We start from the raw sequence: 14,318 nt of genomic DNA, 5'->3' as shown, positions 1-14,318 counted from the left end.
GAGTGGCTGGAAAGCTGCCCAGAGGAAAAGGTCCTGGGAGTGTTGGTCAACAGCCAGCTGAATGTGAGCCAGCAGTGTGCTCAGGTGGCCAAGTTGGCCAAGAGCATCCTGGCTTGGATCAGAAATAGTGTGGCCAACAGGAATTGGGAAGTGATTGTCGCCCTGTATTTAGCACTGGTGAGGCTGGACCTTTCATGCTGTGTTCAGTTTCAGGACCCTCAACACAGACATCAAGGTGCTGGAGCATGTCCAAAAGGGGGGACAAAGCTGGTAAAGGGTCTAGAGTACAAGTCCTATAAGGAGCAGATGAGGGAACTGGAGTTGTTTAGTCTGGAGAAAAAGAGGCTGAGAGGAGACCATATCTCTTTCTACAACTACCTGAAAGGAGGTTGTAGCAAGGTGAGTGTTGGTCTCTTCTCCCAAGTAATAAATGACAGAACAAGATGGGATGGCCTCAAATTGTGCCAGGGGTTTAGACTGGATATCGGGAAAAATTTCTTCATCAAAAGGGTTGTCCAGCACTGGAACAGCCTACCCAGGGAAGAAGTTGAGTCACCATTCCTGGAGATATTTAAAGGACTTGTAGATATGGAACACAGGGACTTGGCAATGTGCTAGGTTAACAGTTGGGCTTTATTATCTTAAAGATCTTTTCCAGACAAAATAATTCTATGATTCCATGTGTGCTTTTGCAAACATATGTGTTATTAAAAAAAGACACCATTATTTTGCACTTCAGGACTTTTTGGGGGATAATCACAGAGTAGATATTTGAGTGCATTGTTTGCAGATTTACACAGGGGAAGCAGACTGGGACTAGTGTTTATTCCTTGCCTCTGACAGATTATCTAAGAATAAACTGTATAAAGTTATCTTATTTCTACCCAAAGATTGTGTCTTGTCAGATTACAATTACTTATAAGGGTTTCATAAGAATCAGCATCCTTATGAAATATCCTGATAATTTTAGGACACTTTCAGTTTGGGCTACCAACTCCAGATACAAATTGTATGCCTGAGAACAGAAACCATGAGACAGAAAGTGTTAATATTCTTTCAGAAAATCTGCCTCATTCCAGTGCTTTCAGCATGGACTTTACATCATGTACCCATTGTATCCTTGGCAACTCAACTCCTTATTTAAAGAGACAAGATTGACAACTTAGATTTAAAGTTACAGCCATCATATGCTACTAGGCTTGGATTTGGTCTGGAGCTAGATAGGATGCAAGCTGCTAAAGGCCAAAGGTATTCCAAAAGTTATTTGATGTGATATAAAAGCATAACTGTGCTCATCAATATTGATTGGGTAAACAAAAAAAAAGCTTTATCCAGATGCTCTCCATCATTTCATAACAAGGAAAATTAAGATAACTTTGCTGTTTCAATGAAACAAGACTAGGGCAAGTAATGATAGAGGGTTCTCATAGTAAACAAATACAAACCTGTAGAAGTAGTTCCTTCTCCCCCCATCTTTTTGGTGTGGTTCACCTTTCACTCCAGTCCTAAAGTAAATATTCTATATTCTTTCTCTCATAATTTTGCCTCTTTTTCCTTTACCTTCAAAGTACATAAGGCAAATAAAATCAATCAATTCTAAACATTTTCTTGTCAAAAAACCCCCACCAAAACAACAAACAAACAAAAAACCCCAGTTACAATAAATAAGGTTCCAAGGAGGAAAAAATGAAACTATATTCTAAGGAAAAGTTCCAAATGTTGCATTTTTTTCCCCACAATCAGCAAACGTTGCCCCAACAATGTCAGTATAGTGAATGAAACTTTAAGCCACCATATTTTAGGACAAATTTATGAACAATTTATGCAACATTATAATGAAATTTTCAATATATATTATTCCCTACATATTAATCTCAAGAGAGCAGTTAATTAACATTCAATCAGACAATTACAATTTCTAAATTAGGTAGAAACGGATTTGTGAGTCAGAAAGCCTTTGTTTGATACAAAGTGTGTAATGAGTTTGGACATCCTCTTTATCCACACAGTCCTTTGAAAAACACTTCTAAAAATGTTGAGGCTCCTTTTCCCAGGGGAAGGAAAAAAAAAAAAACAAACCCACACACACATATAAAAAAAAAAAAAAAATCAATGTGTAGGTTTAATCTGCACACTATGTTATAACTGAAAAAACACAAGACTACAGCCAAACTCCCTTAATGAAAAGCTACATGAAGCAAAACACAAATCATAATTTTTAAAGCAAATGTTTTGGAATATCTTTTTGATAAAAAAACAGCTACAAATAGACCTTCACTTGAAAAGAGTTTTTAACCCTACACGACATCTATCACATCAAAACAACTCTGGTCCATTTTACCTGATCATATCCCAAAACAGCAGCTTTTTCCTGGATTCTTTTCTTGATGACAAGCTGTTCAAACAGAGAACACCTATCAAACCTAGTATTATCATCTGCTGCTTTTTTCTACTAGCAGACGCTGCTGTCCATCAGAAGAAATAATTAATGGGTCTATTATGTATGAACGCGTCATCCTGTCAGTTCAGTGACTGGTTTGAATAGCTCATATCTGCTACTCATTGATGCCGTGCATGCTCACTGTCCTGAGAGATGACAAAACACTACACCCGTTGAGATTTTTTCCTCCCTCTGTCCTAAAGCAGCTTTTCACATCTGTGTCTGACAGAAGCATGATGAGCTGAGAGGCAAACCTTCATCATCCTTCATATGTTCATGTTGCATGGGTTAAAAGTTAAGAGCTGATGTCTACTGATCCTGAATGTTTCCTACAAACATCTAAAATGTGGATGCTACCAAAACGTGTGGGGAAATAACTTTTCAGTGTTGGAATATCTACAGAAAACAGATGGAATGGAATTCACTGGATACTAAATCTTTAAATGATTTTTAAATGGGTACTGAATACTTCAGTTAACTGGGGTCAGTGCATTTGCCTTTGTTGTGTATTTTTTTTCCTTTTTGTGTGTGTGTGGGGGGGGAAATGCAAAGTTCACAGGTTTTTTTCTGTTACCTGATCAGGGCAAAATAAACAAAAATGCTGAATCTGGAAGAAATTGGGTATTGGAGACACCTGGAAATAAACTGGAAACAACCAATACCACAAGACGAAGCAGCAGTGAACAACAAGACGCTGTGGAAAAAGAAATCACAAGACGTGAGTGCACAATGCATTTCAAATAGAAAAAAGCTTCCTATCTGCTGAGTGAGTCTCAGTATATCCTGACAGAGCACAGATAAAGCTTCAGTCAAGTATCTCCTAGGTAAGTTTTATTTCATATACTGCTTTTATTGTTTACCACATCAATATATACTTTAATGTATGGACAATAATTCAATGAATTTATATGTCTTTATACTGATACTTAAGTTTAAATCCTTCTAATACAAATATTTGATGTTCTTAGATTTCCTATACTGCTCAAGTAACAGCTCTCTTTTGATATTTAGGTTATTAAAAAGAAAACTATTAAATGCTTTCTATTTTGACTTATACTAAAGTGAAATATTTCCTAAGATTTAATTCCTTCAAGATATTTTAATACATATTTCCATGCATGGCTGTATAAGAAAAAAAAACAATTAATAAAAAGCCAGGCTTCTGAAAAACATTCACTATACTTCATTATCTATTTAATTTGGCAAAGCAAACAACATTTTGCACCACAGCTGTAAATGTATAAGAGTATCTTTTATTATAGGATAATGAATCTTTGTTTATATAAAAGGATATTAAATAAAGCTAGAAGTGTTGATTAGTTACTTACAAAAGGTAAACTATAGCACTATATTAATACAGCCCAAGGTACTATGTACAGTTTGAGTAAGAAGACTGAACATCAGTGCCCCAGTAAGACTATCAAAAAAAAAGGTACAGGTCACATCAGATATTTCACTCATTTGAAGCATCCGCTACATAAGCCACACAGATGTGAATTCTACATGAAAATATCATGCAAAACGTTCTAGAATGAGATTCTAACATCTAACACAAGGCTTGAAAACCAAACACAGTATCTGTTAGTCAAAAACCTACACTTACAAGTCATTGAGAGATACCTGTGTTCACACACACACAAAAAAAAAAGCCCCACACCCCTTGAAACTGAGAAAGCATAAATAGCCATATACCATTTAACAAACCTTTTTATAGTATCACATTGGTCAATTTTCTATGTCATATTAGCTTTGAAAACCTGCATTTTTGCTCCTACTGTGTTTTACTGCTTCCAAACCATTTTTTTCTATTTACTAACATGTGATACTTCTTTTTTCAGCATTGTTTCAAATGTTTTTCCTCTACTTCTCTCTTTAGCACTTCCCTCAATTCTATTTAGCATGTCTGGCTTATTTAATGTATCCATCAATCCTTTTCCTGCTTGTTTTTTTGTTTGTTTTTTTGTTTTGCTAACTTACCAAAATAATCTCTCTCTTGCTAAAGATCAATTTGCCATTCACAAACACCTCTGCTGAACTTCTCACTTATTCACAAGGGGTTTATTAATTCTACCAAGTGCTAGAAGACAAAGACTGCTAGAATACCATGAGACTAAAAACCAGAAGTTGATACTATCCTGAGCTTTGTGTCACATAAACAGTCTACAACACAATCCCAAAATAAGGTCCCTTTCAAATCAAATTACTTGACTATGATGATGATGAAAGATATGTGAAACAACTTCGGCAGGATAGGGCTCATCTCATGCATATTACTGTAGAATACCTGGTATATTTGAAATTCTTCCCACAAGACCCCACTCTTTACTGCCCAGGCAAAGTGGAAAAAAACTTCATATTCTCTAAACATTTACACTTAAGTCTTATGATTAATACAAGCAAATAAGTTTCTACTATTCTAACCTGTTACCACTGTCCCACTTGCTGTATTGGATGAGAACTTCAAAGGTGCACCAGCAAAAATTCCTATCACTCTGCCATTTTATTGCTGACGGGTTCCTGCACTCTCTACATTTCCCCAGTTTCTATAGTTTTCTAAGTAGCTCCAGCTGCTCTCTTAATTACTTCTTGATCAAACATCTCTCAATCTTTTTTTCCTATGCCTTACTTCAAATACTACATCAATCCAGTAAGTATTCTTCCTGCCTCCTCAAAGCTCCTATCCACAAACATCCAAAGACACTTTATCTCTCATCTAACATATCAGGAAAAAAAATCACCAGTTAAGAAGTAGGAGCTGTACAATAAAAACAAAACATACCAATATGGCTGTATGTATCAATGGCACCAGTTCAAGATTTCTGTAACTTGAACTACCAAAACCGACTACAACTCAGTAACACCATTAACAAGCAGCAGATGTAGTACAGCTTTTGTCAGCTGATTTCAGAAGACAGCTTTGTATCTGTTGAATCTGGTTCAGAGTTGGAAGTAGAAGAGAGAGAAAAATAACAACTGCAATTCAAGTTACTGCTGGAAAAGTTTTCTTAACTTGGACATTATGTGAGAGATTTTTTCCTCTACTTTATCATGGCTTAAAAAAAACCCACAAAAACAAAAAAACCCCACCCAAAACCACAAACATAACAGCTAGCCAACATGCCTATTTAAGAAAAATTAGGTTATTATTCGATGAAGCTCCCAGAAAGCTTACTTAAAAATTAATATTTCAAAAACCTCTAAACTGAGAGTTGCAGTTAAGACTTTTTAAGCTCTCTTGAAAATATGAGAGGGCTAAGAACAAGTGGAAAGATAACTGGATACAACTAATATTTTTTAAAAGACTGAATACAAGTGTGTAATATTTTTAAAATAAAAGGCATATCTTTATTATTTTCAGATGTAGTCATTAAGAATTTAAATTTAAGTTACTAACATGTTATTTTTAAGTGCATTATTCCTCCACTTCAAATAATTCAGATGCATTAACATAACAGTTTATTATCAAGTTCCAAAACATAAATCTCTGTGCAATCATAAATATATCACAGAATGTTTTCCAAATATGAGTAATTATGTAAAATCACCTCACATGAAACCAGTGAGTCAATATTTATTTTCCACCTTTATCATAATCGGTTGTTCAAGGATCACTAAGCATCCGACAAGGATATCTTTTCATTTCTTCTCTGTATTAAGTTGCTTGTATATGTGAAATGAGTAAACCACATCACAAAATTACTACAGTCAATTGCCTAAGGAGAGTACATCTGCTCAGCAAAATGGCACACATGGTAAATACAAATTCCAAACTAATTCAGCAGGTAACTAACATCAAAGTGGTGTAGCATGGTTTGATAAGCCTTTTAGAAATGATATGAATGAAACAGACCAAAAGTTCAAACTGCCCCTTCTGGGTAACCATCAGCTATGAGAAATCAACAAGTAGCAACATGGACTTAGAGGTACACATTTTCCTAACCTGTAGGCCTTTCTTCTGCATTCACTTCCATGTCTACTCAAGACTATTATGTTACAGGTAAAACATGAGATAATTCTCCATTTCCATCTTTTTTGTTAGGAGATATAACTTACATAACCTAAGAGAAAGCGAGAAGTGAAATCCAGAACTTCTCCTCCTATAGTTAAAAATCACAGGCTCAATGTGTCTCCCCTTGAATAACAGATGAACAGAAAATTAACCTCAGCTATTTGAATCTCTCTCAAGGCCTTTCATTAACTATTCCCCACCTCCAAGAGTTATTGCAACAAGAAAAAAGGCACTAAAACACTTCAGGACCATTTGCACTGTAAATACATACAGGTAATATTATCTGGTATTTCCAACCAAATGTAAAGAGACAACTTCCAGAAAGTTAAATTGACCAATGTTAGTTTTTTTTCTCATCCTTCTGCCATGGAATAAACAGGTAGAGCCAGGCCAGGCAAAACCAGCTTATAGCTACAGGAAAGAATGCACAGCAACAGACTTTCAGCCCTCTGTCAACACAAAATCTGACTTAAAAGTATGAGAAATTATATACATTTTTGACAGATATAAACTGCTTTGTGAAGGGGTCTGATACAGCAAAGCAGCATTGACATAGAAGGAAGCTTTCTTACAACAAAGGTAAATATGTGCTCCTGGTAACTCAAAACCTGAAGGCCTACAGCTTCAGGTTTTCCATTCTTTTTTTCCAGAATTGATGTTGAGCACACGTCAATTTGGCCTACATTTACCCAGTTCATTCCATTTGAAAACATTTTTTTCAGCGTTTAAGACAGACATTTTTTGGTCTTCAATATTCCTGCAATTATGAGACATTAAAATAGCCATTTGTATAGTTGGTTCCATTGAGCAGCACTGAAAATATTATTGATTCTGGAGATTACAAACAGGGAGGACTGAAGCACATCACTTGGGAAAGGTCACACCAGATTGAATAAGAGGCACCACACAGCCTCAAATTCTGCACAACAGTGCCAAACTGCGTAAGTCTAGGGAAGTCTGAGAACAGGGCACACACACAGGGACTCTTCCTCTAGCTATTTGTAGTTCAGGGATTTCTTGAGCCAGAGATGATGTCTTATTTATAAGATAACCTTCCAAGTATTTTTCCAGATGTTTTTTTAGCATGCAAAATATTTAAGCTTCCTGTGACAAACTTCCATATTTCTGAGTTACAACAAAAATACCTTCTTTGTTTTGAATGTTCTGCCAGCCAGCTTTATTCAAGACTCCCTACTTCTTGTGCTAGAAGAGACAATAATGATTTCTTCACCATATCCATCCTTTCATGATTTTACAGACAGAGACATTATTTGTCTTTGAGGCTGAAGACCTATATTCTACTATACTCATACCATCTTCAGGATTGCTTCATGTGTAAATTTTTCCATACTGTTAGCTGTCCTGCTGCCCTTTGCAGTACCTTTTCAGTACTACCGTTTCCTTGTGGAGCCTCTGGGATCCAAATCAGAAAAAGTTCCACGATGTGCCTGTGCCACTGATTTATATAATGACACTGTGACATGTTCTCTGATTTGTTCTCTATTATTTTCCTAATATCTAGGGTTTGTTTGCTTTCAACTAATGAGTAATAACAATCGCTTCAGATGTTTTTAAATATGATAGGGGACTTCTTCCCCCTACACAAACTATATACATCACTTCCTTTGTACTGCATTTAATCTGTCATTCATATGTTTTTCCTGCAACTCTCTGCAGTCCTATGCAGAATTAGAAGAACATTAAGATGTAGACTTTTAACAGTGAAAGTAAAAGCACACTGGATAAATCCAAGAGCCCAGTGGGATGACCTTCCCAGAGCTCTGGGAAGACTCTCTGTCACTGAAATTATTTACATCAAGATTGACAATTGTTTTTGATGGTAGATATACTAAGACACATGTCCTAATTCAACCAGTAACCAGAAAAGTTCACCCAATCACAAACTGTTTTTTTGGCTTTGTAATTTATAAATCTACTTGCTATGTGTGGCTTAGTCTTCCATGTACAGTTACTTAACAGAGAGAACCTGGTCCACTGTTCATCAAGTCAGTAGGGAAATCTGACTTTAGGACAGAAACAACAGCAACTTTCACTTCCTCAGATTTGCCCCAAACCTTACCAAAACTGATTTTTTATCAGGTTTGCTATTTCACACATGTTGCAAGTTAAAAAACAAAGAAACTGTAATTCAATTATAGTTTTTGGTAGTATTTTACCTCTGAAGTCTAAAAGCAAATAATGACAAATATTGTGTCACCTAACTATTAAAATTATACACATTTTAAACACTGTTGCAAGGAGAAGAGGAAACGGAACCATTTTTAAGTTTAGCAGTGCCAAGCTCTTAGACCTTGTATACAGAAAAACAGACTCTAGAAAAAGTCATTTTCTTAAACATCTATGCATACTCTCCTTAATAGGCTGTTCAAGAATTCTTCTATCTATTGTAATGTAAATTAGATAAATCATCCCTAATACCATTATGTGGATGTCACCTCTTCCTGACTGATATCGTAGGTGTACACTATCATTGTCAGCAAAATACACCTTGAATTCTCCCTGGATTAATCTACTGTGCTTTCCTTTTATGATTAAATGAATTCTAGTCACGTGAAATTACATTTTCAGTGTACTTGTTCAATGCTTCAGTTCTGAAAAATGCGTTACAGAAGCTTTTTACAATTTAGTATAGCTTGCTCATGAGTTATTTTTGTAACAGAACAAACTTATTTCACTAGTTTTTTTTGAATGAAATAATTTCAATTTACAACCAGTCTGGGAGATTGACAGGCTTCAACAGTATAGCTCAGACAATTTTATTCTAGATACTTAGAAAAAAATATGTCGATAGCATCTGTCATCACCATAAAGCATTTGCAATTGTGAGGTAAAAAATATTAAATCTCTCTGCTGATTTTTAAACTAAAAAAAATGTCTCCCAGGGTTGTTGGGTTTTTTTTAATTGATGCTAAAATTTAGACCATAAATACTCTTTCCCTCTACCAAACAAGTTTGTAAAAACAAGTCTTTAATTCATATTCCAATTTTGCTTCCCAAAGGGGTTCCATTGCTCACTTCCTCAGTTTCCTATAATCACTGCAGCAGTAGAAAATGGTAGTATATTAAAATACTTTGAAGCAGAAAGGTTTGCAAAAAGACAACCCCCAAAAACTATTATAGGATGCTACTATTAATAAATGAACAGCCAAAAGAAAATTGTTAAAGTTTAGATTAACAGATACAGATAAAGTATTTTGAAGTACACAAATCATCACTACAGGGTTTTATTGGTGGTGGTTTTGCCTTTTTTTTTTTTTTTTTAATAAACACAAAGTTAACATGACCAAATCAAACACTTTGGAGACTTTAAAATGCTTCTTCTCTAGTTAAATGTTACTTTACACAGAGATCTTTATAAAGATCAATTTTCTCTGACAAGCTAAAGTGTGCTTGTAAGTTACAGGTATGAAAACTGAGGCTTTCAGATTATCTTTCTACAAGTTAATGTAGTCATCTCATACTTGTGGGCAATTTTCTTCTAAGTGACTAGATTGATCTTCTTGGACATTTCTGCCCCCCTTTTTTATCTCACTCCTCCTCCTTTCTTATATTTAAACACAAGAAACAAAGTTGTCTTGAGGATAGAAAGGGTATATAAAAATAAGAGTAAGCAAATACTTAATAAGGCAATATGAAATGAACAACAGAAAAAAAGGTAAAAGAAGGGGCAGAGTAAAGTGTAGTTGCAGAAGAGAAAATTTAAAGCAAGGGAGACCGTAGTCTTTTATTTGCCTTAGAAAATTTACTTGCTGTCAATATTCTAACTGTAAATATATATTAACATATATCAGAAGCAGGCATCTGGATTTAATCCAATATATATGCACACTACCACCAAAAAAGGAGCTCTTGCTTCTTTCCTTACTACTAACAATATCAATCCTAGTATTTCCCCAATTTCCCAAGATCTTTCCCTTCTCACCAGCTGTTCTATTTCATGTTCCTGCCAACTCTTTTGCACCATTCGTGCAGTCAAATCTGGCAGCTAGATCCATATCTGGTGATGGGCCAAATACATAATATCACTGAAGTGTCTTTCAAACTCATTTCTTCAGAAGAGGGGAAGTGATCTTAACTTATTATCAAGAGCAGAAGCAAAAATATTAAGCAACTTCACATTAATTACATTTTTATTAATAAAAACTCTACAGCTGGATAAGAAGCTGAACACTTCATAAAAGCAAGAGAAGCAGAGACATGGAAGAAAGAAAACCCAGACAGACACTAGGTTCCTTCTAGGAATATACAAAAGGAAGAGAAAATCACAGATGCTTTCATCAGAATTAATGTTTTCATAGTGACTGACATGACGACTAAAGTAATTAATAGTTACATATACAATTACTTAGAGGAGAAAAACATCATCAAATGAAGCCACCTTACAAATGTGACTGGTAACAGCTACATTTTTTTTCTCTGGTATTTCATGGGTGGGAGCAGGGGAAGCCAAAATGAGTCTGCTTTTTGCAGCTGGAACAAGCAGTGTTAGCCAGCCTATTTTTGAGCAAACCCAAGTATTTTGTTACTTGGGGTAAAAGTCAGTTTCTTCACTTAGAAGTTATTTTTTGCACCCACTCCTATCTCAAGTGACAGATGACACCGTAAGATGAAAGGGAACATGCAAACACCTTGCATCCTCACTGCTGTGTCAGTGACACCATGTCCTTTTCAAACAAGGATTAAGCAGAACTACTAGTAAGTGCTGGATACAATTCCTTGTCAGTTTTTTGTAGCAGAGGTAATGTAGACCTGCGAAGGGCACCTGAAAAGTGCAGGAAATACATAGTTGTTTTTCCTCAAAGCAAAAGAATGCTTTTCTAGATAAGAAGGTAAAACAAATGTTTACAAAAACTAGCCGTGTTTAAGACAGAGGAGAGACAGCTTGATAAACACAGAGAGAATTAATGTTTCAGGCATTAAGAGAGACTTCTGGAATAATTAACCAGCACCTACAGGTTGCTCTCTGCATACAACACAAGGTGACAAGGAGCTTGTTGATTTTTAAGGAGGCAGATCAAGTTAGTAGTCTCTGAAGTGACATGCAGAGACAGTTACCAATGCTGAAGGGCCCAGACTTCATATTTGCATTTTAGATTTTTTTTTTCCAGGTTGATGGATCACTTATCCCCCAAAATGAAGAGTAATACTACACAGAAAACCTGGATAATGAACAAAGAACAGTAATGATGTCTTTAGACAGCAGGGTAAGCTGCTGAATTCCCAGTCCTTTTCAAACTAATTGTTCCCCCACATCCCAGGGCCCACAGACATACCATGACTAAGCCCTGCGCAGACAGCGAGATAGTCAGATGAGATGTGGTTAGGGCTTTCAGAACAAGTCTGTCTTCAAATCAGTAAGATTTGAAGGGGTAGCAGCATGCAGTAAGAAATATATCTACATGAGAAATTACAAACTTTTTTTGAACGTTCTTTGCTTTTGAAGGCTGTTTGCCTCTTCAGTTAAACCTAAGTTCTGCTTTGCTAATGTCACCCTTGTTTTTGTGGCTAAGGATTGCAGTGAGTTAGCCCAAAGCAAATCTAGTAAGAAACAATGAACATTTGTAGTTCATCATTCTGAACTCTTACCTTCTAACAACTTCAGAAACATGCAGTACACTTAGGGGGAAAAATAGTAACAAGACTACATCAGTAAAGAAACCAGAGCAAAAGTGCTGTTTTCCATTAAAACCACTTTGGTACACTTCCTTGGGCATCAGGAAGGTGACAAAGATGACTGCAAATAAAGTATCATTTCCTGAAAGTACAAACTGTATAGACCTTCTCTCTGGGACTATTCCTCTTGCAGTCCTAGTGCTTTATTTACTTCCTCAGAAAACTCTAACCCTGTTTACTTCTTATTAACACTGAGCTGTCAATTTCAAATATTTAGCTTTCTAGTAACTCTATTCTGCCAGCATTTTCCCAACAGAAAGTTAACCAAGTGTCTTGAATAAAAATGTAATTGCTGGAAATACCTGCAATTATGGCCTCTAGCCTTTATGACACCAAAATTTTATTACATCAAAATCAGTAGAATTATATCATCCTACTAAAGCACTCCCATCCTGAACTAGTTCTTCCACCTTGCCCCCTTACATTTTGTAGCTAGCTGATACACACTTTTTAGTGACACATCTTCTGCATGTTGAGCACATGTACATATTTCAGAAGAAAATACCTCATTATCACAGGCTATTTTCAATCAAAAGCTTACAAAGAAAAAGAGAGCATGATCAGTTTCACAATTCAAATCATCTGCAGCAGATTCAGAAATACCACGCTTTATAAACTTAGATGACGAGTGTGTACTGTCAAAGGAAGGTCATCTGATTCACACTCCAGTAAAAGGTTGAAAATGAGTCAGAACCAAAGAAAACACAATTCCTCCCCACTCGCACCCTATTCTGTCCCTCAAACATGATTTTTATTTAAAAAGTTTCTAGTTCACAATTTTACAAATGCATGGGGTTTGGTTTGCAAGAAAGGACAACAACAGGACAGAAGACTTCCCCTGAGGGTGAAAGAGAGTTGATACAACTCTTGTTTGAAAGGCAGACTTTGGCAAAGCTCAATACACCTTTGACACTCAAGAAAATTACCCAAATCTAGACAAAAAAATAAGCCCTTTGGGAAATAAACCTAAGTGTTCCGAAGAGCCATCTTCCTATACAACAGGCAGAAATGCCAAGGAGAGATGACAGGGAACAACAGGCATGAGAACACAAAACAGATGAGGAGCCAACATGTGATTGGGACAGGACAAACATATGGGGCAGGGGAAGGATAGAGAGAAAGCACAGTCTAGAAGTTGGATGTAGTAACTGGGAACTGTTAAGCAACAGGATGAGATCAGGGAAAGAACAGCAGCAAAATTAATAGGCGTGACTCAGAAAGGATTAAAAGAAGAGAAAGGCTAGGAGAGCCCAAGCCCTCAGTAATAAATATGAAGAGGAATTTCAGGACTCCAAATGGAACAAGAGGAGCTGCAACTGACATTAAGAAGTAAATGCTCTGTGTCCTTCAGAGCACTGCCTACTTCACAGCCCTTCTTTCACTCCAAAACCAATGTTTAGGAACAGCACTGCTTCCTGCAAACAAATTTCTGAGAATCTTGCTAGGAAATAGGCCTGTCAGTCCCTTCTGAGCGTGGGTCACATGCAGTCTAGTCACAACTTCGAAGTATCTGTCAATGAACAAGGAAATGTACCTATCACAGTTATTTTGTTTGTAAACTGATAATGGGAATAAATTTATCCTTACGAGAAAGATAACACCAAATGAAGTCTGGTTTCTGCAATTAAATCTGCTCCATCTGATACTCTTAACATCCTCACCATAAAAAATAATTCTGGTTTTATAGAAGTTGATAACATTTCTGTGTTGTTGGGGTTTTTTTTTCGCTGATGTAGCCTGCTGAGAGATGGAACAAAAGTATTATAATTAAAACAAACACAGGTCCTCCAAATCAATCAGCATATTTTAATATTAACATTAAAGTAATATCTACTAATGTCATTACTGGAAAAGAACCAATACTTACAGGCTAGCAAAAGAAAGTCCCTGCTCTAAAATGCTTACAGTCTAATTCAGGGGATTTGACAGTGGTTCAGAATCAGAAGTGTAAAAAGGACTCCATAAGAGAAATATTAAAATCCATCAAAAGTAATACACAGCAACAAGGAAAACCAAAACATTCATAAAGTAAAAGGAAAATTTGAAGGAAGGAGGAAAGGCAGAAAATAAGTAAAAAGAAATAAAACCAAAAGAAATATAACAGAAATGTAGAGGCAATAAAATACTGAATTTTGAAAATGAAGACCAGAATAATAGATATTCTCAATAAAAGAG

General features: G+C 35.9%; 2 protein-coding genes across 4 annotated transcripts in view; one reads left to right on the top strand and one right to left on the bottom strand.

The window, feature by feature from the left end:
* The window catches only part of AVEN (apoptosis and caspase activation inhibitor), a 91,047-nt gene that overhangs the window by 50,255 nt on the left and 26,474 nt on the right, over positions 1-14,318 (bottom strand). The window lies entirely within an intron of this gene.
* Positions 2,663-14,318, top strand: part of CHRM5 (cholinergic receptor muscarinic 5) — a 45,431-nt gene continuing 33,775 nt past the window's right edge. The window contains exon 1 of the mRNA XM_051621645.1: positions 2,663-3,264. The gene's annotated coding sequence lies outside the window, so the exon portion shown is untranslated. The remainder of the gene's footprint in view (positions 3,265-14,318) is intronic.

The sequence above is a fragment of the Apus apus genome, chromosome 5 (assembly GCF_020740795.1).
Source record: "Apus apus isolate bApuApu2 chromosome 5, bApuApu2.pri.cur, whole genome shotgun sequence".
Classification (NCBI taxonomy): Eukaryota; Metazoa; Chordata; class Aves; order Apodiformes; family Apodidae; genus Apus; species Apus apus.
Note: the sequence above shows the minus strand (reverse complement) of the source record. Positions and strands in the feature narration are given on the sequence as shown.